We start from the raw sequence: 25,290 nt of genomic DNA, 5'->3' as shown, positions 1-25,290 counted from the left end.
ACGTCTTTTCCTAGACGTCCAACCCTTCAGGAAGTAAACAGTTCACGCAGGGAAGCCACAGAACGCCTAACTTCTGATCTCTCTAAAAAATCTGACTGGGGAAGAGCAAACTTGGTATTGTTCAATTCCTCAAAACTCACTTCCTCCATCTATCAACTCGACACAGCCCTCCAGACAACTATCCCCTTCCCTCATGATTTCTACAAGTTTCGGTGACTTGCAGTACCTTCGAGTCACTGTTCTTCTTCTAAATCTATTAACACTGGTGTTCCTCAGGTTTCTGTCCTGTCACCCACTCTCTTCCTATTATTCATTAATGATCTAAACCAAACTTTTTGTCCTATCCACTCCTATGCTGATGATACCACCCTGCACTTTTCCACGTCTTTTCGAAGACGTCCAACCCTTCAGGAAGTAAACAGTTAACGCAGGGAAGCCACAGAACGCCTGACTTCAGATCTCTAAAATTTGTAACTGGGGAAGAGCAGACTTGGTATTGTTCAGTGCCTCAAAAATCAATTATCAGCTCGATACAGCCCTCCAGACAACTATCCACTCTTCTTCAATGACGCTTAACCGTCCTCCTCTTCTAACACTGAACATCCTCGGCCTGTACTTTTCTTATAATCTAAACTGAAACTTCACATTTCATCTCTATCTAAAACAGATTCTATGAAGTTAGGCGTTCTGAGACGTCTCTGCCAGATTTTCTCATCCCCTCCCTCCGCCCTGCTTACTCTGTATAGGGGCCTTATCCATCATGTATGGAGTATCTTTCACATGTTTGGGAGGGTTCCACTCAAACCGCTCTTCTAGACAGGGTGGAATCTAAAGCCTTTTGTCTCACCAACTCCTCTCCTCTAACTGACTGTCTTCAGCCTCTTTCTCATCGCCGTAATGTTGCATTTATTGCTATCTTCTACCGCTATTTTCATGCTAACGACTCTTCTGAACCTGCTAACTGCATGCCTCCCCTCCTCCCGCAGCTATTGTTCTCGTCGTTGCTAGTGCTGTTGTTATCGCTATTGTCATTGTACCTCTTTCTTGTTGTTATTAGTGCTAATGTTGTGTCAAAATACAGTGAATCAATTAATGAAAATTGTGGTACTTTTTGTGGGCCACCTCTTCATCATGGAAAACACGAGAGTAAACTGAGTTGACCCGAGTTTCACGAACCTTAGAAAGTGTGTGAAACGCATGCTTCCATACCAGAGACAATAACTTTTGTTATATGTTTTGTGTAAAGAAATGGCTCTCTGACACAAAATTAGTAATCATTCCGGGAAACCAGAACAGCATCGTTCCAGATCTTCCCTCTTGACAGACGTAATGCCAGAAGCAGTTCCACTTTGGTGGGTTCAGGAGAGGCACTGCAACAAGACATGATACATAAATATAACTGTAACTGTTGTCAAAGGAGCGCAACGTAAATAACAGTTTAGCAGGGACGGAGCAAGCGGAAAGATTATAAGTTGGGAAAAGGTTGGGAATGCTGGGCTCGTCTACAAGACATTCGTAAATGCAGGTACGGTGCTGCTGTACCTGTTTTAAATCATGTAGTACAGCAAAGCTGAAGGTTTACTCACCAGGTTAGTTAGTGAAAGCTGAGACTCAGAGATGTTATGGACACTGAAACGCGGCAGCGATCTCTCCTCCAGAGATAATATTGAGTAATCTTGGAGGAAGGACAGCGTATGTCCCTCAAGAAACATTGTTTGGAAACAATATTTGCAAACTGTTTGCAAATTGTTTGGAAATAATCTTTCACGCGTATTTGTTTCCCATCCAGAATGGGAAATATAGTGTGTGTGTGTGTGTGTGTGTGTGTGTGTGTGTGTGTGTGTGTGTGTGTGTTTGCGGCGGTGACTGAATCAGTAGTGTTGCCAGATTGTCAGTAATTTCTGGAGATATGAAATTTTGATCCTTTGTTAGGATTTAAGAAATCCGTAGTAAAATTTTTTGAAATTTTAACCTGTGGTAGCCACATCCATAAAAGCATTTCAAAATCACTCGTGGACATCCGAAGAAAACTGGTGAAACCTCCATCTACTCTCAATCCGCCAGAAGAAATTTACCATAAAAGGCTCCTTTTTCTAAAACTATCCACACCCATCTCTTTTTTTTTTTTTTGTTGCCCTTCCATGAATTTATCAAAAGTGCCAAGTAAAATACAAAGGCTGTTGCAGCAATCTCCACACTCATCGCAGGCAGGAAGGCAACTGGGATCTGGACATGTTACATTGTTTGGAAACAGTTTCCAAACAGTTTGCAACCCGTTTGCAAACGTTGTTTCCAAAACAATGTTTTCTGGTGTGGACAGGCCTTAAGGTGTGCGTGTCCAGCTATAATATGGGCTAACGTATAATCAACTCGTGTTTTTTTCTTTGGCATTTAAATATATCAACAACACGCTGTTAAAGAGGACAGGATATATATATATATATATATATATATATATATATATATATATATATATATATATATATATATATATATATATATATATATATATATATATATATATATATAAAATACGCGCGCGCGCGCGTGTGTGTATATGTGTGTGTGTGTGTGTGTGTGTGTGTGTGTGTGTGTGTGTGTGTGTGTGTACAGTAATATGTAAGTTCTATCCATCCTGTCGGATAATACTTTTTTCTACAGCTCACTCGTTTTCCACGTGAAGGTTCTTTTAGAATGGATGCTTGCTTCGTGCTGCAAAAGAAAATGGCATTCATTGTTCATTCATCTTTTCATTCATTAATTCATTACATGAGCACGTTCACTTTTTTTTTTTTTTTTTTTTTATCCGCCAAAAATAACTATGCATTGCCTCGACATTTAAATGCATCCAGAAAGGTAAAATACAATTGACGATATCTGTCTTAACTGGCTCACACATTGTTACAACCTTTAATGCATCACCACAGTCTAACTGTACGGGTGATTCTGGACAGCTCGCGGGGACACATTTATTCATATTCTCGGTAATAAGTAAGAGATGAACAGGTTAAAAGTTGCACAATACTTACGAAATATGATTACTAAATAACTGAATCCAAATAAGTTTTAATATATATATATATATATATATATATATATATATATATATATATATATATATATATATATATATATATATATATATATATATATATATATATATATATATATATATATATATATATATATATATATATATATATATATATATATATATATATATATATATATATATATATATATATATATATATATATATATAGAGAGAGAGAGAGAGAGAGAGAGAGAGAGAGAGAGAGAGAGAGAGAGAGAGAGAGAGAGAGAGAGAGAGAGAGAGAGAGAGAGAGAGAGAGAGAGAGAGAGAGAGAGAGAGAGAGAGAGAGAGAGATATATATATATATATATATATATATATATATATATATATATATATATATATATATATATATATATATATATATATATATATATATATATATATATATATATATATATATATATATATATATATATATATATATATATATATATATATATATATATATATATATATATATATATATATATATATATATATATATATATATATATATATATATATATATATTAAAACTTATTTGGATTCAGTTATTTAGTAATTATATTTCGCAAGTATTGTGCAACTTTTAACCTGTTCATCTCTCTCTCTCTCTCTCTCTCTCTCTCTCTCTCTCTCTCTATATATATATATATATATATATATATATATATATATATATATATATATATATATATATATACACACACACACACACACACACACACACACACACACACACACACACACACACACACACACACACACACACACACACTGCATTTAGATATTTTAATGAAATATGAAAGGGTGGTTAAGGGTAATCAAATGAAAGAAGCCAATTTATGCCATTAATCGCGAAATGACCTGTATGCACTTAGTTATGAATTTGGTAAATTTTAATTTATCTAAGTCGTTATTTACCTCTAATGTTCTTGATTTACCTTATATTAATAGGCTTATTTGATTGATTTTACCTTAGATTATTTTATTTATTTTTTTATATTTTTTTCATGACTGACATGTCATCTAGATTGCTAAACACTGGTGAAGGCAGATTTATGGTGAACAATTAAGTGTCCATTATAGCAAAGAATATACCCATAATGATTTACTTGTCTGTGATTCGTGTTGTAATATCCCTGCGACCTTGTCCTTCACCAAACTCTTTAAGTCCACGTAGTTCTTCCTGATATCCTGATATCACCACCCAATGCATTCACCGCCGCTGCCACAGTTTCACGCTCTGTGCTAAATGCGCTTGATTTTTGTGGTTACAGGACCACTCAGCGCTTCCAGCCTTCCTCTCATGTACTTCTCTGATGAGTACATAGCACTCTTCGTTGCTGAATTTGTTTTTTTTTTTTTCTAAGCCTTTAGCTTGTCATGGTGTGCTCTTCCTTGTGTCCACTGATGTTTACAAACACAGCTAATAAATTTCGCGAATGTGATTGGTTGCAGGTGATTGTAATGCCTGCATTTGATTGGCCGAGGCGCTCTAACTTCATCAGATGCCGTGATATCTGTACCCCCAACACAACGCTCCCTTAATTAAGCTAACGGGACGCTTAAGGGAGTTTTGAGCATCGACCTTAAAAAGTTAGTAGGGGAAGGTTCCTCTGATGCGCATTAAGGGAGAGGTTTGACCATCTCGCCCCTGGGCTGCCGCGAGTGATAAGTGTGTACCTGAAAGGGACTGAACGGGCTTGGACAACAATATATATATATATATATATATATATATATATATATATATATATATATATATATATATATATATATATATATATATATATATATATATATATATATATATATATATATATATATATATATATATATATATATATATATATATATATATATATATATATATATTTTTTATTTGTCGTTATTGCAACCATACTCTCCTCGTTTAATGTTTTTTGGTGAATTACCTGTCCATTAGAAATCGTGTGAATAATTCTCAATTTTCATCCACGGACATGCAGTGCTCGCCAAAAGTGTTTTCCGGATGACACTTTTTCTAACGCCGCTGCATTCATCATCACCAAAAAAAAAAAAAACTAATGTATTTTTCTTATTTTCAGTACTTTGTACTGCCTGACAGTGTGTCAGGCAGTGTTTGTGCCCATGAGTCCGTAATCGCCGGCTGAAGCTCCGCTATGGTGCTGATGTCCTTGCCTTTTAAGTTTCGTTTTAACACATGCCACGTATTTTTTATAGGACTAATATCGGGACTATATGTAGGCCAATCAATGCATATGACACCACAATCACAAAGCCACTGTTTTACAGATTTTGCAGAAGAGAGGTTAGTAGCAAACCAGTTGATTGCCAGTCATACTCAGTTTCTCGCCGAGATAGTGTTTAGATTGTATTACTTAAGTTTGAGAGAAAAATACTGCCGACAACGCCATACACTTACAGTAATGTGGAATATGCAGACATGGTGTTTCTCCGGCCTGGTTACCCACCTGGTCTGGCCATTGTGAAAGTGTCGCCCGCCCACTTGAATTTCATACCACTGCTTAACAAAACTAACAAAACTTCAAAATGCATATGTGCATAGGACATTTTCCACTTAGAATAACCTATATTTTCACCTCCAGCAAAATCCGCAGAAACTCTTGTTACACCCTTTTTATATATATATATATATATATATATATATATATATATATATATATATATATATATATATATATATATATATATAGAGAGAGAGAGAGAGAGAGAGAGAGAGAGAGAGAGAGAGAGAGAGAGAGAGAGAGAGAGAGAGAGAGAGAGAGAGAGAGAGAGAGAGAGAGAGAGAGAGAGAGAGAGAGAGAGAGAGAGAGAGAGAGAGAGAGAGAGAGAGAGAGAGAGAGAGAGAGAGTATAAACTGGCAGATTTTCTCGTATACATGTTTCGTTAAACGTGATGGCTAATTTAGGAATTATGAACTTCTTTAAAATATTTTCTTTATATTTTATAGTTGTTCTTTTCTCTTTTGTAATTTGGTTTATGACTTCGCCGAAGCTAGTCATTTTCGCTAGATCGCAATATCGGGTTTCTTAACCCTTCTTCAGTAGCGTGTTGTAGCCGAGGTACGAGTGGCTGGAGTTCAAATTCAAATAAAAATTTTATTAAGAAAAGTGGGAATTACAAAGGAGATGGGGGCGGGGGTAAAGATGGAAGGTGGGAGAAAAGTTGGTGAAAAAAAACGGATATACAGTGTGAGGTGGATAGTGTCCGGGAAGCTGTTTTTTTTAAATTTTTTTATAAGTAATGAAGTGTAACAATGGGCTTTATATAACAATAAATGTAACAATAGGCTTAGGCTTTCCTTTATTTCTAACAGAAGATGTTTTAAAATATAAGGTACACAAACACAGGTATTGGATAAATAAATTAAATAAAATGGAAATAAAATGTTAATAAAAAAAAATAAAGAAAGCTGGAAGTTGCTGTGTGGTCCAGTATTTATTCAGTGGCCCAAGGAATCACACCTGGCTCGCAAGTGTCGCTAATTGGCTGGCTGCGTGCTGCTGCTGAACTCTTTATGCGGCAGCTATGAATGTTTCTCTTCATGCTTGGAAAAACCGGGTAGTCGGCTTCTACGTTGAGTTCAAGGCTGAATTCTTTTATGTTCAAGGCTTCTAGTATTGCAAGGGGTCTTGCATCTGTATGGCCTGCTTGTGAGTAACCTATCTGCAATGTTCTAGAATCTGGAGGACTACAGACAACCAAACAAACGCATTGTTATGAAATCCTCAGGCTTCAGAGCTCCCAGCAGTGAGCTCTGAACGCCAGTGGCATTTAACAGCACAAAACACTAGTAACACAAGTGCACAACAACCGACAGGTCCCGAGATGGTCCACCGACCGCTCTCAAGACCGCCAACAAGACACAACCAAACGAACGCCGTGACGGAGGTGATAAAAACACGTGGTCCACACACATTACCTGGCACACACTTGCCAAGCTCCCGCAAGATGCTTATCATACCTAGCACAGCAGGAGTTTACTGCTAGTAATATTACAACTGTAAATACTAGAACATAAGAACATAAGAAATAAGGGAAGTTTGCAAGAAGCGACTAGGCTTACACGTGGCAGTCCCTGTATGAAATATACCTTCCTATTTCCACCTATCATCCCCATACATAAACCCGTCTAATCTTCTCTTAAAGCTCCCTAATGTCTTAGCACTAACAATATGATTACTGAGTCTGTTCCGCTCATCTACCACTCTACTTGGGAACCATTTTCTTCATATATCTCTTAAACCTAAATTTCTCAACCCTGAACCCGTTATTTTTTGTTGTATCCTCGTTGTTTATTGTGTACCTAATGTGTGAATTTCCACTACCTACCTTAAGTACTTTCCATTTGTTGATATTAAACTCCATTTGGCATCTGTCCGTCCATTCATCCGCAAATTTACTAACATCATTACTAATTCCACTATCAAGTCATTGATATATATATATATATATATATATATATATATATATATATATATATATATATATATATATATATATATATATAGTATATATATATATATATATATATATATATATATATATATATATATATATATATATATATATATATATATATATATACTCGTATATATATATATATAATATTAAAAACAACCAATGGCCCTAATACTGATCCCTGTGGCACCCCACAAATTACATGACCCCACTCGGATTTACAGCCGTTTATTACCACTCTTTGTCGCCTGTCCCTTAGCCATGACCTTAGCCAGCCTGACATCTTCCGATCTATCTCATGTGTCCTAACCTTTCCCAATAGCTTCTGATGGGGTACCTTGTCAAACGCTTTACTAAAGTCCAGATATAAGATACTACATATAGTTATCTAAATATCCCTCCAACCCTCTATGCCAGTTCCCCGCCGCTCTTGCTAACTGTCAGCGCCCATTCACTATAAAGAACCAGTCACAAATGGCTCATGGAAAACAGACCCTGCCAGCAGTCTCAGATGTCCTAGGAAGTGACATGGTAGAGGGGTGGGGGCGGTCGCTCGATTAATCACCCTCACACAGCACACAATCTTGCTCCACAAAAAAGAAGCTAAAGTTCTAAAAATCATTACTCACTGATCAGAAGGCTGGGAGTGATTTACAATTTTATGGAGGGTAACTCTTCGGTTATTTTATGTAGTAATTACAAGTCTTGGGGGGCAAAGGCAAATTGGTAAATCTTCGAGGGGAAAAGGGGGAATGGTCAGCGAGCGGTTTTACAGTAAACTAAGGACCGCTGGCAAGAACTTTCGCGTATCATGCATTACTGTTCTCTCTCCCTTCCCTCTTCTCTCTCTCTCTCTCTCTCTCTCTCTCTCTCTCTCTCTCTTGCTACTTCTTTTTCTCTACTTATTCTTTCTTGCTATCTACTCTCCCCTCCTAACTAACTTTAATTCAAATACAAATTTAAATACATGGGCAATTTTACAACCTGGCGTGACTAGCTACTGCTGACGATACTGATCCATCGCAAGTAAAAATACTGCCAAGATACGTACAGCTGTCACACCACTCCACCACCATCTCCCCCACAGTAAATTTTGTACGCTCTTCTGGAGAACAGTTCAATGCAAAAAAAAAAAAAAAAAAAAATAGTTTTCTTATTATTAACTAGCATTCCGTAATCTTGACAGTATTTATTCAACAACCTTAATTTGTGTTCCATAGCCTGTCTTGTAGTTGAGAAAGATACAGTATCATCCATTGACATTAACATGCGCAGCCACGTCAAAAAAAAAAAAAAAAAAAAAAAAATTCATACCACAATTATTCTTTATCAAGGCAATTAAATCATTCATGTATATGATAAACAGTATGTATTACACGATGTTGGGGAACCTTTACTCCTATTTGTAGCAGCAAGCCCAGCAGTGCCCGCTACACTCTGCGTAACAGTGTACATAGAGTAAAATCCCTCTCATGCGGCATTCGAGCATCCGGCAGCTTCAAGTATCCGGCACATTTTTCCCCGAGCCTTAAAATCAATAAAAAATCAATGTGTACTCATAAAATCGATTAAAATTCCCGCATGAGGCATACTTTGTCCCCTCGCCACCAGAGCGCACTGCTTCGCGCCACCCGCGTCCCCACTGCACTGTGTTTACTCAGTGACCGCGTGTGCACTGTTTATCGCCCTGACGCCTTCATCATGCCTAAAGTTGTAGAAAAGAGGAAGCTTGTTGTTGTGCTTAGACTTTAGCAGCTGATCAGATCAGCTGCTGATTAAGATCAGCTGATCTTTGTTATTGTAGATGCGTGAGTGTAGGGTGGGTGGATTGTGGACATAATTTCACTTCTATTCAAGTATCCGGCAATATTCAAGTATCCGGCATATCGGCGGTCCCGTTGATGCCGGATAAGAGGGATTTTACTGTACTTACAAGTATTGCTAACATGACTGCCCCACACCCAATTCTTTTTAGTGTCATAAACAACACATTACGGGGCACCCTGTCATAGGCCATTCTAAAATCAATGAACGTAAGAAGTTTTTTCTTCTTAGCCATATCCATTATCAAACGTAGCCTCACAATGTGTTCAATGCATCCTCTGCCCTTCTGGCTGCCTGCCTGCTCTCTCAATGGAACAAACCAACTGCTCAACTGCGAGCTTAAGATTAAGTCAAACAGTTGAGTTCATTACAGTGGGTTTATTACATTGATGGCCCTATAATCACATGATTTTTTTTTATCACCCTTCTTGTAAATATTAAAAATGCGGGCAAGTCGCCAAGATGCAAGGATTACACTGAACAGTGCTGTCAAAGTAAGAATCCACTGATTGGGTAAATATTTCAAAACACCAGGAGAGACACCGTCAGGACCACAGGACTTGTTAGGTCTCATATTGTTCATCTGACGTAATCACTTCACCTACCTGAATCTTCTCATCAAGAACTGGAATAATTACCTCTGTCTGGCACTGGTTATGATCAAGAGCTGTACTATCTTCTGGATTATAAATTTCACCATAATAAACCTTAAAATCCTCACTTGAAGGTCTAACTTTAGCATTCCCGTTTTCTATATATTCACCTCTCCACTCTATCGCCGTCCAAACTAGCTTACCATCGGGGTCGTTTACTAACCTCTCCCACCTCTGCATCCCATCATAATTTTGTAAAGGTATTACAACCCACCTGCTAGAGTCGGCACACTTGTACAAAGCATTAGTTACCTTTTCAGTATTTGTGGTCCATGTTATCGATCGTTAGGAATTTCACATCGAGAAAGCTTATCCTTCAAAGACTCAAGGTCTGTTTTCAAATCTCAGTCTTCCGACATGATCCTGTTATAAGGGCTCAGCTCTGCGCTGGCTCCCAGCTGGTCGCTCTCTCTAGCAATGATTCTCTGTCCACCAAGCGGGGTTCGATGCCTACAGCTATGAGAGCATGATCAGATGGGAGACACGCGTAGCGCATCACATCAAAATTGTTTACACATCCAATAATATCATGGGATACACAACAAATATTCAACTCTGACACCCATTCGTTACCAGCTTTATACGTCAATGTACTCTCATAATACTTATTCATATATCTTAGATTATTCACAATAACTAGGTCAGGAATCACAGGATAATTATACAAGTCACAATTAGGAATACCGGCTCTCACCGGTATGTTTCGAACACTAGTAGCGAACCTTGAGTTCATATTACCCAGGACACACACACACACACACACACACACGCACACCAGGTCCACTGAGAGAGAGAGAGAGAGAGAGAGAGAGAGAGACCTTTCGGTATTTCTTTTGGAAGACTTTTACTATCCTTTATTTGCGAGGATAATTTCCTCCATAGGTTCCGGAAGAAATTTCCCTCTTTATGAGCTGAGTTTTTTTTTCTTAATTTTTCTTTTTTTTTTTTCTTTTTGTTCCTTCTTTCTTTTGGACTGTGTAGAAGGGAGGTGTTTTTCTCTTTGCGGCAGAGAGAGAACCCTTCATCCGTGTGATGAGGGGAAGGACATTCTCCTTTGTGTTAGGAGGGAATGCTTTTTTTTTTTTTTTTTCCTGTTATTTACCCTTGTGGTAGGGAGGAATTTTCTCTGTAGGAGAAAGGAAGGCTTTCCTTTCATGTGATGAGAAGGGGGATTTTTTTTTATTTATGTTATGCTAAGGTACCTATTTTACTAGAGGAGGGATAACTTTTAATTTATGCAATGAGAGAGAACTTTTCCGTGCGTTGGATGAGAAGATTGTCCTTTATTGGTCATGGTGAGAGGGCAGACCTCTTCTTGTTTCATAGAAAGAGAAGGTTCTTCAGTTTTTCTTGTAGTAAGACAAATTCTCTTACCTATGCTGCAAGAGCTTTTTTTTTTTTTTCAGTGATGGTGTAGTAGTTTTCAATGACCATTTTTTTTTTTCAGTGACCTATTTTTACTGCCAGACAGACGTACGGTGTATTGACTCTCAACCATGGCAACGCACAGACTTCCCTGGACAACCGCCCCACCCACCTCAAAGGCATTAATCTAACTTAGCATTACCAACGCTAACCAAACATTACCTAACCTAAATGACGTGTAGCATTACCTAACCTAACAACCGGAAGGCTTCGCCCCCTGGTGGACCACCCCCTTAAGGACACTAATCTAACCTAGCATTACCTAACTTAACCTAAATGATGTGTAGCAATACCTAACCTAACCTAAGATTACCTAACCTAAAAGCCGTGTAGCACTACCTGCCCTAAGCTAACCGAGGTCTTTGCCCTGCTGGACCCCTCCTTAAGGACACTAACCTAGCATTACCTAAGTGATGTGTAGCACTACCTAACCTCACGTAACATTACCTAACCTAAACTAAATGACATCCCTGTTACTAATGCCATTGAATGTTGCTGATTGAAGTCTGTGCGTTGTCGTGGATGGAGATTAAATGCGTCGTACGTCTGACAGTAAAAATAGGGCTGCGCGCGCACTTGGTCACTTGAAACTGATGGTCACTTGTTGAACCTACAGCGGAAAGTAATTTCTTCTAGTTTGTTGCAAGAAGGTATTCTCTTACACTTTTATTCCTGTTGGTGAGGCGGAGTTCCCCCTCACCCTTTTTTTTTTTTCTTTTTAGCGGTATGTAGATTTTCGTTTGCTGAGGAAGGAATTTTTTTTTCCCAAGGCTGTGAAGCGAACCATTTATTTTCCTATGGTGAAAAAAAAAAAAAACATTTGCTGCATGAGGAATTCCTTTTTTTTTTTTTTTTTTTTTTCTGAGGTGTAAGGAAGGATTTCTTTCATGTGTTTATCTTTTACATCTCATTGGCGTACTACAATCCAGCCACGGACAGGCGCAGTGACGTGCCACGATCCAGCCACGGACAGGCCTAATCCTTCAGTCCATTACGTAAAAAAAAAAAAAAAAAGTCAGAGAAAAGACCTCGCGAACAATCCTAAAAGCGCCATATTAGCGAGAACAATTTATGATGACAGGTTGCCTTGTATTCCTTCGTCATTAGCTTAACTGAAGCTTGACAATTCTTCCATTCTCTAAAAGATTTTTTTTTTTTAATATCACTCACGCTATGATGATCGTTCACTCTCGCCCCAACAAGTGCCTCCACCGCTACTTATACTACCAGAAGAATGGCGGTGATTTCCTCACTTCCACGCACCATTCTCCTTTCACGTTTCTCACCCACCTCGTTATCACGGGCTGACATTACACTGATGCCCTTTACATTCATCGCCACCCTACCTCTCTCCCTCCTCGCTTCATTTCCCGTCAACGCCAATTGTAACCACTGTATTTGCTTACACACTAAAATAGATATCCCCGCCCTGGGTCTCCTTGCCTTGCTCTGCCTCTACTGATTCTCATCTTTCCTCTAACTTGGCTGGACACCTATTAACTAAGGGGGCAACTGCGCCCCCAGACGCCGCGGTTATCCCATGCAAAAGGAAAGAGGTTGATGGTAGGAGGGACGAGTGGGTGTCAATCAACCGGCCCGCCCGCCACTCTACGCTGCTCTCCCTCACTGCAAAACGTTTATGTTTAAAAAATTCTAAGGGTTTTATTTAGGAAGCTGGGTCAAAACAAATTACACACTAGGGTAGAGCATCTCTTCATCTACATACCTCTGCAGTCTCAATTCTCTAAAGAAAAGAGGGGGGAGGTAAATTATGTGAAGAAGGTTAACTTCTCTCTCTCTCTCTCTCTCTCTCTCTCTCTCTCTCTCTCTCTCTCTCTCTCTCTCTCTCTCTCTCTCTCTCTCTCTCTCTCTCTCTCTCTCTCTCTCTCTCTCTCTTATTTCTTTGTTCATCATTTTCTCTCGCACTAGCTCGCTGCGCGTAACAGTGTGTGTGTGTGTGTGTGTGTGTGTGTGTGTGTGTGTGTGTGTGTGTGTGTGTGTGTGTGTGTGTGTGTGTGTGTGTGCTTGAATTAACGAGATCAGTCCCTCTCCCGGCCACGTGAAAAACAAATATATACATAATCGGAAAACAGTATTATGAGGGAAAGCTGTCTTCGTCTCTTCCAAGCGGGGGAAAAAAAAAAAAAAAATCCGGAGGCTTGAAAATTTTAAACCATCAGTGAGGAATTCAGTTGGCTTGCAGGGAGGTTGTTATAGTAAAGACGGGAATCACAAGACGGGACACAATAGGGTTTAGGTTAATGGTAGACAGAAAAAGAGGGAACAAGAAAAGAATGATAAAGGCACACAGTAAGAGGGCCAAGGGAGGAAAAGCAGAGAAAAGGACGAGGTTGTAGTCAGGAGCAAGAGTAAGTTAAAGAGCGACTAAAAAAAAAAAAAAAAACGGAAAGAGAAAACTGACAAAAATAAAAATATGCAATTGAAATAAAGTTATTGGGACTTGCAATGATAAGAAATATAGAAGTGGAGTCAGGTTTCATCAAAGCAAGGAAAGGATGATACGAGGAAGAGCTTTAGGGATACAGAGTTTTGAAAAATGAATTTGAGAAGCTGAATGAGTATCGAGATCTGAAAGAGAGAGAGAGAGAGAGAAATATATATATATATATATATATATATATATATATATATATATATATATATATATATATATATATATATATATATATATATATATATATATATATATATATATATATATATATATGACGCCATAGAAAGGGAATAATGCAAAAAATATTGACGGAACTTGAATTTTTGGAAAGAAAATACATGGGTAGAAGGAGATAAAGTGACGCCATCCATTACTGGTTGCTGGCACACTAGTAAGATTACAAGCGTTCAGTTAGAAATTAGTTCCACCTCCCTTCAGCTTGGTTGTGCGAGAGGAGGACGAGGAGAGAGAGGAGAACAAAGAGAAATGAGAAGAGAAGGAGAAATACATACGAGTACATGTAATATTACACAGGAAAGAGGAAGAGGAGGAGGAGGAGGAGGAGGACAGGCGCAAAAGTCTTAGTTATTATTGTATATATTTTTATTTAATTTCCTTTCTTTTCATCATCATCGTTTCCCTTTTCCCTTCTTTATTTGTCTTTTCATTTTCCACCTACATTCACTTATATTCATATTATTTTCCTCCTTCTCATGCTTCCCTTCCACACTCCACTGATAAGTTGTTCTTTTTTGTTCCTCTTTACTACTGCATCCTTCATATACAATTATTCTCTCAGTCCTGTCCTGCTAATGTACCGTCTGTCAGTGGGTCTCTGTTCTGAACAGCACGAAAGGATGCCGAGTTGAACCAAGATTTACGAGCTTTGGTTTTAGAGGAAGTGTGTGGAATGTATAGCTCCAATCGCGCTCTGCACCGAGAGATGCATCCCTGACACGATAGCAATGCTCAATACAAAAGGAGAAAAAAAATCTGAATAAAACAATGTGATCTGATATTCCAACTAAGCAGAGTTGTAGAATAAGCCCTGCCTTGGTGGGTTCAGAGACACAACTGAAATTATACGACATGACACTTTGTTTGGAAGTTACATCAAGTGAAAAATAGGTTTTTGAGGCATTTAATCATAGAAGAGTTGATTTTCCCCATTCATCAATTAAAGAAATAGCTAAATTTAGGCGTTCTGTTTGATTCCTGCTGTGTCGTGCATATGATAAATGATATTGAGATTTGCAGTGTGGTAGACTCCTAAGCGAAAACACAGATGGGACAGCAAGATTGAATAAGGTAATTTATGAATTATAAAGAAAAAGTGTGGGAGACAAAGCCCCTAGTGCTGGCACTAGATTTACGAAAAGAACAATGGTCGTCTACTACTGCAACAATATAAATAAACTTATGAAGGTGTACGTAGAGCAATGGATTTGAACGAAATGAATGAAAATTGAAAATTAAAGACTTTGTTACAAGCTTTCGATATGCCTGCGGCAATAGCAAAGGTTTCACAGAAATCTCTAAAAGATGATGACCAAGGTTCAGTAATAAAAGCTTGAAGATGACAATAGATCGTCTATTACTGATTCAATGTCGAACATCATTATCACGGGTAAAAAATTCAGTGAGAGAGAGAGAGAGAGAGAGAGAGAGAGAGAGAGAGAGAGAGAGAGAGAGAGAGAGAGAGAGAGAGAGAGAGAGAGAGAGAGAGAGAGAGAGAGAAAATTTGACTGTGACTTAAAACCAGCTGGATGACAGATTACACGATGCCAAAAGGGGTATCAATGCTGGTCACCTAGTAACTGAGGAAGTGAGAAATGTTCTACCTTCTGAGCATCAGGAATGAAGAAAACCTGAGAGATACCAACATCTTGTTTTCGCTGCATACCTGGATGTTTCGAGGGTGGGAAGGGTTAACAAGGAGGAGGAAGAGAAAGTAGTTCTTAATACTAAATACTTTTAGATTTTTTTTTCCAATTATGTTCATATTCCACAGCCTTATCTCTGTACTGAAATAATTAATTCGTTAGTGTTTTTCTAAGATGCATTACTTATTTGTTATTTGTTTATACGAACGTTTTTTTTTTTTTTTTTTTTTTTACTGCGGCTTACTCGGGATCCAACCACGTCAACTTTCACTCAACCGCCAACTCTTCACTTAGGGGAAAAAAAGAAAACTATGTTATGTATTGCAAAAAGGTATTTTTTATACAAGTTTTGCTGTGCTTGTAAGTGATCAATTCTATATATGTAATTTTTTTTATTATTTTTTTTTTTTTTGTTGCTTCCGACGGCGATTTTGGAACGGATTATGGTCGTAAAACAAGTACACCAATGTATTAACATAAATAAAAAAAAAAGGTGCTTAGAGAGTGGGTGGACGTGATGGTGGAGGAATTCTTGGTGGTGCTGGTGGTGGTGTTGGTGGTTGTTTAGTGGAGTCTCGAGGAAGAGCTGCATCTGTCGATAATGCAGACGAGGAGGCGGAACAGACGATAAAAAAAGAAAAAAAAAACCACGAAGAAAAAGAAGAAAGCTAAAGAAAAAGCGTCGTAAAAAAAAGAAAAAAAAACTGAGGGAGGAAAAAATCATGGAAAAGGGAAGGAAACGGGCTGGTAGGATTGATGGCGTGAGGGAACAGAATGAGGGAAGAGAGACTAAGATTAAGAGTGAGAAAAAAAAAAAAAAACACGAAATTAAAGAAAGTAGTGAAAAAGAATTTAAGAAGAAAAATAGAAAATACAAAGAATAAGAAAAGGAAATTAAAAGAAAAAAAAGGAAAAGAAATATATTCAAATAATACATGTATGTAAATATGTTTATAATTTTTCCCGCCTGTGCACCACTCAGCTCACTCTCATTATAGATGAGTTATTATTTGAGCGAAATTATATGCACATTAAAACTCCCATTATGATATACAAAGAGAGAGAGAGAGAGAGAGAGAGAGAGAGAGAGAGAGAGAGAGAGAGAGAGAGAGAGAGAGAGAGAGAGAGAGAGAGAGAGAGAGAGAGAGAGAGAGAGAGAGAGAGAGAGAGAGACCGTAGCAGTCATGACGTCGTGCACTTTGCCGTCATCATCGTCACTATTCACTTACCGATTTTCTATTATAATACTACAGGATCATCCTTTCCGCGTCTCCTCTTTCTTCTTTCTTTCTTTTTTTTTTTTTTTTTCTGAACCAGCGCTGCTCATCGCCGGCCCTAATGGACATCGTCACTGCCAGATGGAGAATGGAGAGAAATGGAGAAGATGCTACAAGGCAGTCGTCAACCAGGCAAGTCAATGAGATAAGTCAATGAGATGGTGGCAAAGTGAGGATTACACTGCTTACGGTCGCCCTGTAAGTACCCAATATTACAGACAAGGTATGATTGATGGTGATGGGAAAAAAAATTATAGTCGCTTCGATATGATGCGCAATAATTACTTTTAGTTGTTTGTTAATCTTTAAACAGGTTCTGTAGGTCTAGTGCGCATTAGTGTATTTGTGTGACGTGTATAAAAGGTGTCCATAAAACGATTATATGAAAAAGAAACCTATTTTTCTACGTACAAAGAAAATTATAAAAAAAATATTAAGGATGGCAAGGTTTCCAAAAATCTTCCGTCAATAGATAATAGAATAATCATGGATGAGTCTCACTGAGGAACCGAAGAGGTGTTTCATATGTTTAGTGTGTTCTTCTATTGATGAAAGTATATAGTTTTGAGATGAGATTAAGGTTTTTTAGTCTTTCATGCATAATAAATGTTCTTCAGATAACCAAAGAATATAAACCATTATCGAATTCTTCTAATAACCAAATATGAAATATCGGCCTGTGTTTCTTTGTCTGCTGAACAGTTTCTGCAAATTCATTTAACTGCAGGAAGTGCTCCACTTCCGATCTAGCTTTTCTTTTTTTAATCTTGAGGGAATCTCTTATGAATTTCAATATCTTTTTCTTTTTCGTTTGTTTTTGCCTCAGTCATATCAAAGGCCCCTGATAGAGTTTAGAATAAATTTTCTATTTCTAAACTTCCCTTATATAGTATATATCCATCTCTGTACGATTAATTCTTTTTTTTTTTTCTGGCCGTCCCAACGTTGTGGTGGTAGACGGCTACTGCTCTTAAACTTATTCATAAATTACACCGTATAACAAAATTTTTACTTTTTTTGTCTTTGGTCAGTAAATGTTATTTCCCAATTGTTTTTATCTAGAAATCAAAGAAAATGATAATTATTCCATTTAAACTTTTTTTTTTTCTGATCTGGACAGCGATGTTTTGAAACTAACCTGCTATCATATATATATCCAGACCTTATATCATCCATTGCGCCAATGCCACACTGCTCTGAGCTCCCTGTACCCACTCCTCCAAAGAGAGAGCAGCAGTTTTTAGGAAGGAAAAACAGTTCAGAAAATGAAGTCATTGATCCAGATTTCAGAGGCGCAACTGAGGAGAGAAACCCTTACTAACCCAACTAAAATGACGTCAGCGCCCTGATCAGAGAGCTTCGTCTCACCAAGTCCAATGTCAAGCTTTTGACATCGAGATTCAACCAGTGGAATTTGTTAGATGAAAGTGTGAAAATATCACATCAGAGAAAGTGTCACCAGCATTATTTAAGCTTTTTTACCGGTCAAGATGAGATTTGTTTTTGTCACAATGTGACCAGTCTGTTTGAGGCAATTGGATTCGCCTGCAACCCCAACGAGTGGCGCCTCTTCATCGACAACTCGTTCAGGAGCCTGAAAGCAGCGCTGCTTCGGAACGGGAACATGTATCCATCTATTCCCCTCGCTCACTCTGTCTAGCTCAAAGAGGAATGCAATAGTGTCAAAATCTTGCTAGATGCCTTGAAATATGAAGAGTAAGGTTGGGAGGTTGTTGGAGACTTTAAAATGATGGCATTTTTCCATGTATTCTATGCATAAGCAAACAGAAAATAGCAGTTGTTACCTAATGACAAAAATCGTGTTACACAGTGTTATCTTTTCAGCCAAAGCTCTTGCCTTAACTACTCTTTTGCCTATGATTATTATATATTTTCAACGTGTTTTGCTGTACGTCCAACTCAATAGGGATTGAACAATTCGTGAAGATTTATCACAGCATCTCAAACTTCTGATTTTTCTATAATTTCAAAATGAAGCAGGGCAATCCTTTTCTTGTTCAGTGTCTTAAAACGTCAGTTCTTTCATTTACCCACTAAATACAACCTTCCAAACATTTATTCCCTCTTTTTCAATGATACTCAAATACCCCCTTCCCCTACATTAAACATATTAAGACAGTCGTTTACTAAAAATTTAAAATAGAAATTTCACATTCATGTCTTGGTAAAACAGCTTCCATTAAGTTAGGTTTTTATTTATCTATTTTTTTTTTCCATCCTGAGATGTTAACTGTACAAAGTCATAATCCATCCTTATATGGAGTATGAATCTTACATATACTACACGCCTTTCATGGCTTTTCGCATAATCAACTCTCTTTCTTTAATTGATTGTCTTCAGTCTCTCACTCATCACGGCACCCTTTCATATCTTGCCATCTTCTGCCGTTATTTATATTGCTACTACTCTTCTGAACTCATTCATTGCTGCTAACTCTGTACAGGGCCCTTATCCGTCCATGTAAGGAGTATGCTTCACATGTAAGGGGGGTTCCACTCATACCGTTCTTTTAGATAGGTTGGAATCAAAAACTTTTCGTCTTATCAACTCCCTCCTTTAATTGACTGTCTTCAGCCTCTTTCTCATCGCCGTAATGTTGCATCTCTTGCTATCTTCTACCACTATTTTCATGCCCACTGCTCCTCTGATCTTGCGAATTGCATCCCCCCCTCCTCCCGCGGCCTCGCTGCACAAAACTTTCTTCTTTCTCTCACCCTTGTTCTGTCCACCTCTCTAGTGCAAAAGTTAACCAGTATTCTCAATCATTCATTCCTTTCTCTGGCAAACTCTGGAACTCCCTAAATGGTTCTGTATTACCACCTTCCTGTGACTTGAACTCTTTCAAGAGGGAGGTTTTAAGACACTCATCCTGTATTTTTGACTAAAGTTTTCAACTCTGTACATAGACCGGCACCTCAATGTTTTTTTTTTTTTTTGTTGCTTTTGGCCGGTGCCCCTCCTGCATATATAAAAAAAAAAAGCGTTCCCTCTTTGATGCGACTTTACTGACAAAGACTTAGACCCCACACGCTCAGTTTTTGCTTCGGCTTAATTATGCAAGCAAAACCGGCACAGTAAAAAACGGTATTCCACCAATGCCTCCACACGGTACAGTTTTTGGTCAATATTATCTAGTAGACGACATGGGCAGACATGATGGAGACCTATTTCTGGCCGTTGTGGAGCTAGGGTGCGCAATTAAGAGAGAGAGAGAGAGAGAGAGAGAGAGAGAGAGAGAGAGAGAGAGAGAGAGAGAGAGAGAGAGAGAGAGAGAGAGAGAGAGAGAGAGAGAGAGAGAGAGAGAATGAGGAAGATCTACTGCAAAAAAAAAAAAAGCTGTTGAGAAAAGAGTTTTCACACTTGAATCTATTGAAGGAGCTGAAGCTGCAAGATCATGACTGGTATTTTTTTATTTATTTATTTATTTTTTTATGTAGAAGGGACACTGGCCAAAGGCAAAAAAAAAAAAAAAAAGCCCACTGAGATGCCAGTCCCAGAAAGGGGTCCAAAATTGAAGGATAAGTGTCTTGAAACCTCCCTCTTGAAGGAATTCGTCATAGGAAGGTGGAAATACAGAAGCAGGCAGGGAGTTCCAGAGTTTACCAGAATGACATGAATGATTGAGAATACTGGTTAACTCTTGCGTTAGAGAGGTGGACAGAATAGGGATGAGAAAAAGAAGAAAGTCTTGTGCAGCGAGGCCGCGGGAGGAGGGGAGGCATGCAGTTAGCAAGATCAGAAGAGCAGTTAGCATGAAAATGGCGGGAGAAGATAGTAAGAGATGCAATGTTGCGGCGATGAGAGAGAGGCTGAAGACAGTCAGTTAGAGGAGAGGAGTTGATGAGACGAAAAGCTTTTGATTCCACCCTGTCTAGAAGAGCGGTATGAGTGGAGCCCCTCCAGACATATGAAGCATACTCCATATATGGACGGATAAGGCCCTTGTACAGAGTTAGCAGCTGGGGAGGTAAGAAAAACTGGCGGAGACGTCTCAGAACGCCTAACTTTATATAAGCTGTTTTAGCTAGAGATGAGATGTGAAGTTTCGAGTTCAGATTGTAAGTAAAGGGCAGACCGAGGATGTTCAGTGTAGAAGAGGGGGACAGTTGAGTGTCATTGAAGAAGAGGGGATAGTTGTCTGGAAGGTTGTGTCGAGTTGATAGATGGAGGAATTGAGTTCTTGAGGCAATGAACATTACCAAGTTTGCTCTGCCCCAATCAGAAATTTTAGAAAGATCAGAAGTCAGGCGTTTTTGTGGCTTCCCTGAGTGAAAAGTTTACTTCCTGAAGGGTTGGAAGTCTGTGAAAAGACGTGGAAAAGTGCAAGGTGGTATCATCAGCGTAGGACAATATGTTTGGTTGAGAAGGTCATTGATGAATAATAAGAAGAGAGTGGGCGACAGGATAGAACCCTCAGGAACACCACTGTTAATAGATTTAGGAGAACAGTGACCGTCTACCACAGCAGCAATAGAACGGTCAGAAAGGAAACTTGAGATGAAGTTACAGAGAGAAGGATAGAAGCCGTATGAGGGTAGATTGGAAATCAAAGCTTTGTGCCAGACTCTATCAAAAGCTTTTGATATGTCCAAGACAACAGCAAAAGTTTCACAAAAATCTCTAAAAGAGGATGACCAAGACTCAGTAAGAAAAGCCAGATCACCAGTGGAGCGTCCTTGACGGAAGCCATACCGGCGATCAGATAGAAAGTTGCGAAGTGATAGATGTTTCAGAATCTTCCTGTTGAAGATAAATTAAAAAACTTTAGAAAATTTAGGAAATTAAAGCAATAGGATGGTAGTTTGAACAAACTTCCAGCAAGAAGGAAAGGTAGATGTTGACAGACAGAGCTGAAAGAGTTTGACTAGACAAGGTGCAAGCACGGAGGCACAGTTTCGGGGAACAATAGGAGGGATCCCATCAGGTCCATAAGCCTTCCGGGGGTTCATGCCAGCGAGGGCATGGTAGCATGAAGGTAGCATAGGTAGCATGAAGTAGTCAGAGGATGGAGGAGAGGGAGGAACAAGCCCTTAATCGTCCAAGGTAGTGTTTTTAACAAAGATCTTAGCGAAGAGTTCAGCTTTAGAAATAGATGTGATAGCAGTGGTGCCATCTGGTTGAAATAAAGGAAGGAAAGAAGAAGAAGCAAAGTTATTGGAGATATTTTTGGCTAGATGCCAAAGTCACGAGGGGAGTTAGATCTTGAAAGATTTTTACACTTTCTGTTAATGAAGGAATTTTTGGCTAGAACAGACTTGGCATGGTTCCGGGCAGAAATATATAGTGCATGAGATTCTGGTGATGGAAGGCCTAAGTACCTTTTGTGGGCCACCTCTCTATCATGTATAGCACGAGAACAAGCTGTGTTAAACCAAGATTTGGAAGGTTTAGATCGAGAAAAAGAGTGAGGAATGTACACCTCCATGCCAGACACTGTCACCTCTGTCATGCGCTCGGCACACAAAGACGGGTCTCTGACACGGAAGCAGTAGTCATTCCAAGGAAAATCAGCAAAATACTTCCTCAGGTTCCCCCAACAGGCATAACGCCAGAGGCACCTTCGCTTAGGGGGATCCTGAGGAGAGATTGGAAAAATATATTGGCTTCGTATGATAGAGGAAACGTATTTGCATCTTTTATCCTTGGTTGCATCTTTGAACGAAAGGACACATGCATAAGGAAAGACATTAACCCTGAAGAACGTTTGACTGCTACATTTAGATTTCTAGCAACTAGATCCTGTAGCAATCTACGGTACACAACAGGAATGTCATCAGCAGCGCTAAGTGAAATTATACTTATTCAACAATTCTATCATAAGCTGATCTGTTTTTGTCTCTGAATTCCATTTGCTTTTAATGATACACAGACATTCATGGCTCTAGAAATTTTAATTAACTTCTCTAAAAACGTCTTCGAACAGTTCCGCATGTCAGACATCCTTACGTGCAGACTGAGCACATTGTTGGATTTACCTTCAGACGCTCCGGTTTAACTGCGCGAATAATTCTTCATCCGGATGCTTTGTTTCAACTGTGCAGTTTTTACCTGCGCAGGTTTGCCAGAGCAAAAAACAGAGTGTGTTTTTCCGGCCTTAATTAATTTCATCCTTGTGTTGGCCGTCTCACTGACACAAGAGTAAACCTTCACTCTTTCATCCCTTTCACTGATAAACTTGGAAATTTCCCATATATATATATATATATATATATATATATATATATATATATATATATATATATATATATATATATATATATATATATATATATATATATTATTTTTTATTTTTTTCCTATAACCTGAAGTGCTTCAAGACGGAAGGATGGTGCCATCTGCGTTACTAAACTATGTTTTTTTTTTCTTTCTTGCTCTACTTTCTCTTCTTTTTCGTGTGCGTGGGAAGCAGCAACTCGGCAGATTTTTCTATCTCATTTTTTCCTTTATGTCGAAAAAAAGTTACATAAATAAATAAATAATAATGAAATGAATAGACAAATGAAAATTTATCATTCAGATTTCATAGGCTCAACATGCCTATAACATTTAAGCTGTACTATAATTAAAGATATACAGCTAATTGGTAACATGCATGGTTTCAATTTAGCAATCAGAAATACTCGAAATATAACCTTGCTGTTAAATACGGAGAGATATACTACTTGTACGAGTTTTGTTGATGTTTTGATGCTTTTGAAATTGAGATCAACTTACTGATCTTAGCTTATACTCTTTGGGTTCCCGAGTTGCAATATCGTGCCTGATCTCTACCTCAATTTCTATACAAGGTTTTCCCTTCTCTCATTAACTCACCTTTCATCCGAAGTCTACGAATACTAATGACTCCCGGTGATACTGATGAACATATGAATCATAGCCTTTAAAACGTTACTATTTGTGTGTTCTATATATGGAATTTATACCCGAGTGTCGATAGTGAACTTCTGAACGTTTAGAAAATAGACGAAGCCTGCCTGGAAACAGTTATTCCTACAAGTGGTACTCCCTATATATGTCTGTCTATATCCACCTACGTATTATCCTTATCCATGGATTTATCTGATCTTTTAAAAAAAGATTCCTATTACTTAAGTATTAACAATCCGATTACTGAACCTACTCTACAGGTATTTGTGAAGTAATTTCTTCCTTTTTTTTATCTAAATTTATTTATCTTGATTTCGTTACTTCTAATCCTATCTTGATTACTAACCCTAAGAATTTCACATACACCAATCTTGTTACATATTTTCTGCGTCTTAAATACCACTATCAGATCATCTACTCCTCTCTAACGAAATGTAAATTTGAAAGTTTTAGCTCCCTCTCGTATCCAACATGTCGCATCCCTTGCATGGCTTGACACGAACGCATCATGGAGTATACGGTGTAGTGGATATCATGAGAGGTTGTACTGGTAAATCAATTAGTGGTCAATGAAATCAAAGGTTTGGTGTAAGGTAGCAATAAAGCGTTCCCACGGCACGCTGTCCCCTAGTGGGTGAACTTGGCGAGCAATAGCGAAATACTGCAACAATTACAACAAAGAAAATATATCAACACTATGACGTTACTTTACCACACAGTGTATAGCCGGGTCCTGTAAGTAGGTACACGTCCACCTTTAGGTGGCTACGACTGCAGAGTCATTCAAACTAAATTTACCCATGCTATATACCTCTCACCTAACTCCTCTAACTATAACAAATTCTTTGACTGCTTAACTTCCAAAGTGGAGCATACTCTGACTCTCTTCCCTTTTGCGATCTCCATTCTTGGAGACTTCAAGGTTCACCAGCAGCTTTGGCTTTCCTCTCCCTTCACTGACAGTCCTGGTGAACTAACTTTTTACTTTACTATCCTCCATGACCTAGAGCAACTGGTGAAACCCGTATTCTTGACGGTCTTGAAGATCCGCTTAGAGATCTTTTCCTAATCTCTAATCCTTCCGGTTATACTGTTCCCCTATCTTCTCCATTGGGCTCCTCCGATCACAGCCTCAAATCTGTTTCTTCTATCACTCCAATCCCTCCTCAGGATCCCACAAAGCAGAGAGAGAGAGAGAGAGAGAGAGAGAGAGAGAGAGAGAGAGAGAGAGAGAGAGAGAGAGAGAGAGAGAGAGAGAGAGAGAGAGAGAGAGAGAGAGAGAGAGAGAGAGAGAGAGAGAGAGAGAGAGAGAGAGAGAGA

The sequence above is a fragment of the Scylla paramamosain genome, chromosome 14, assembly GCF_035594125.1.
Source record: "Scylla paramamosain isolate STU-SP2022 chromosome 14, ASM3559412v1, whole genome shotgun sequence".
Taxonomy (NCBI): domain Eukaryota; kingdom Metazoa; phylum Arthropoda; class Malacostraca; order Decapoda; family Portunidae; genus Scylla; species Scylla paramamosain.
The sequence above is the reverse complement of the archived record's forward strand: the minus strand, read 5'-3'. Positions refer to the sequence as shown.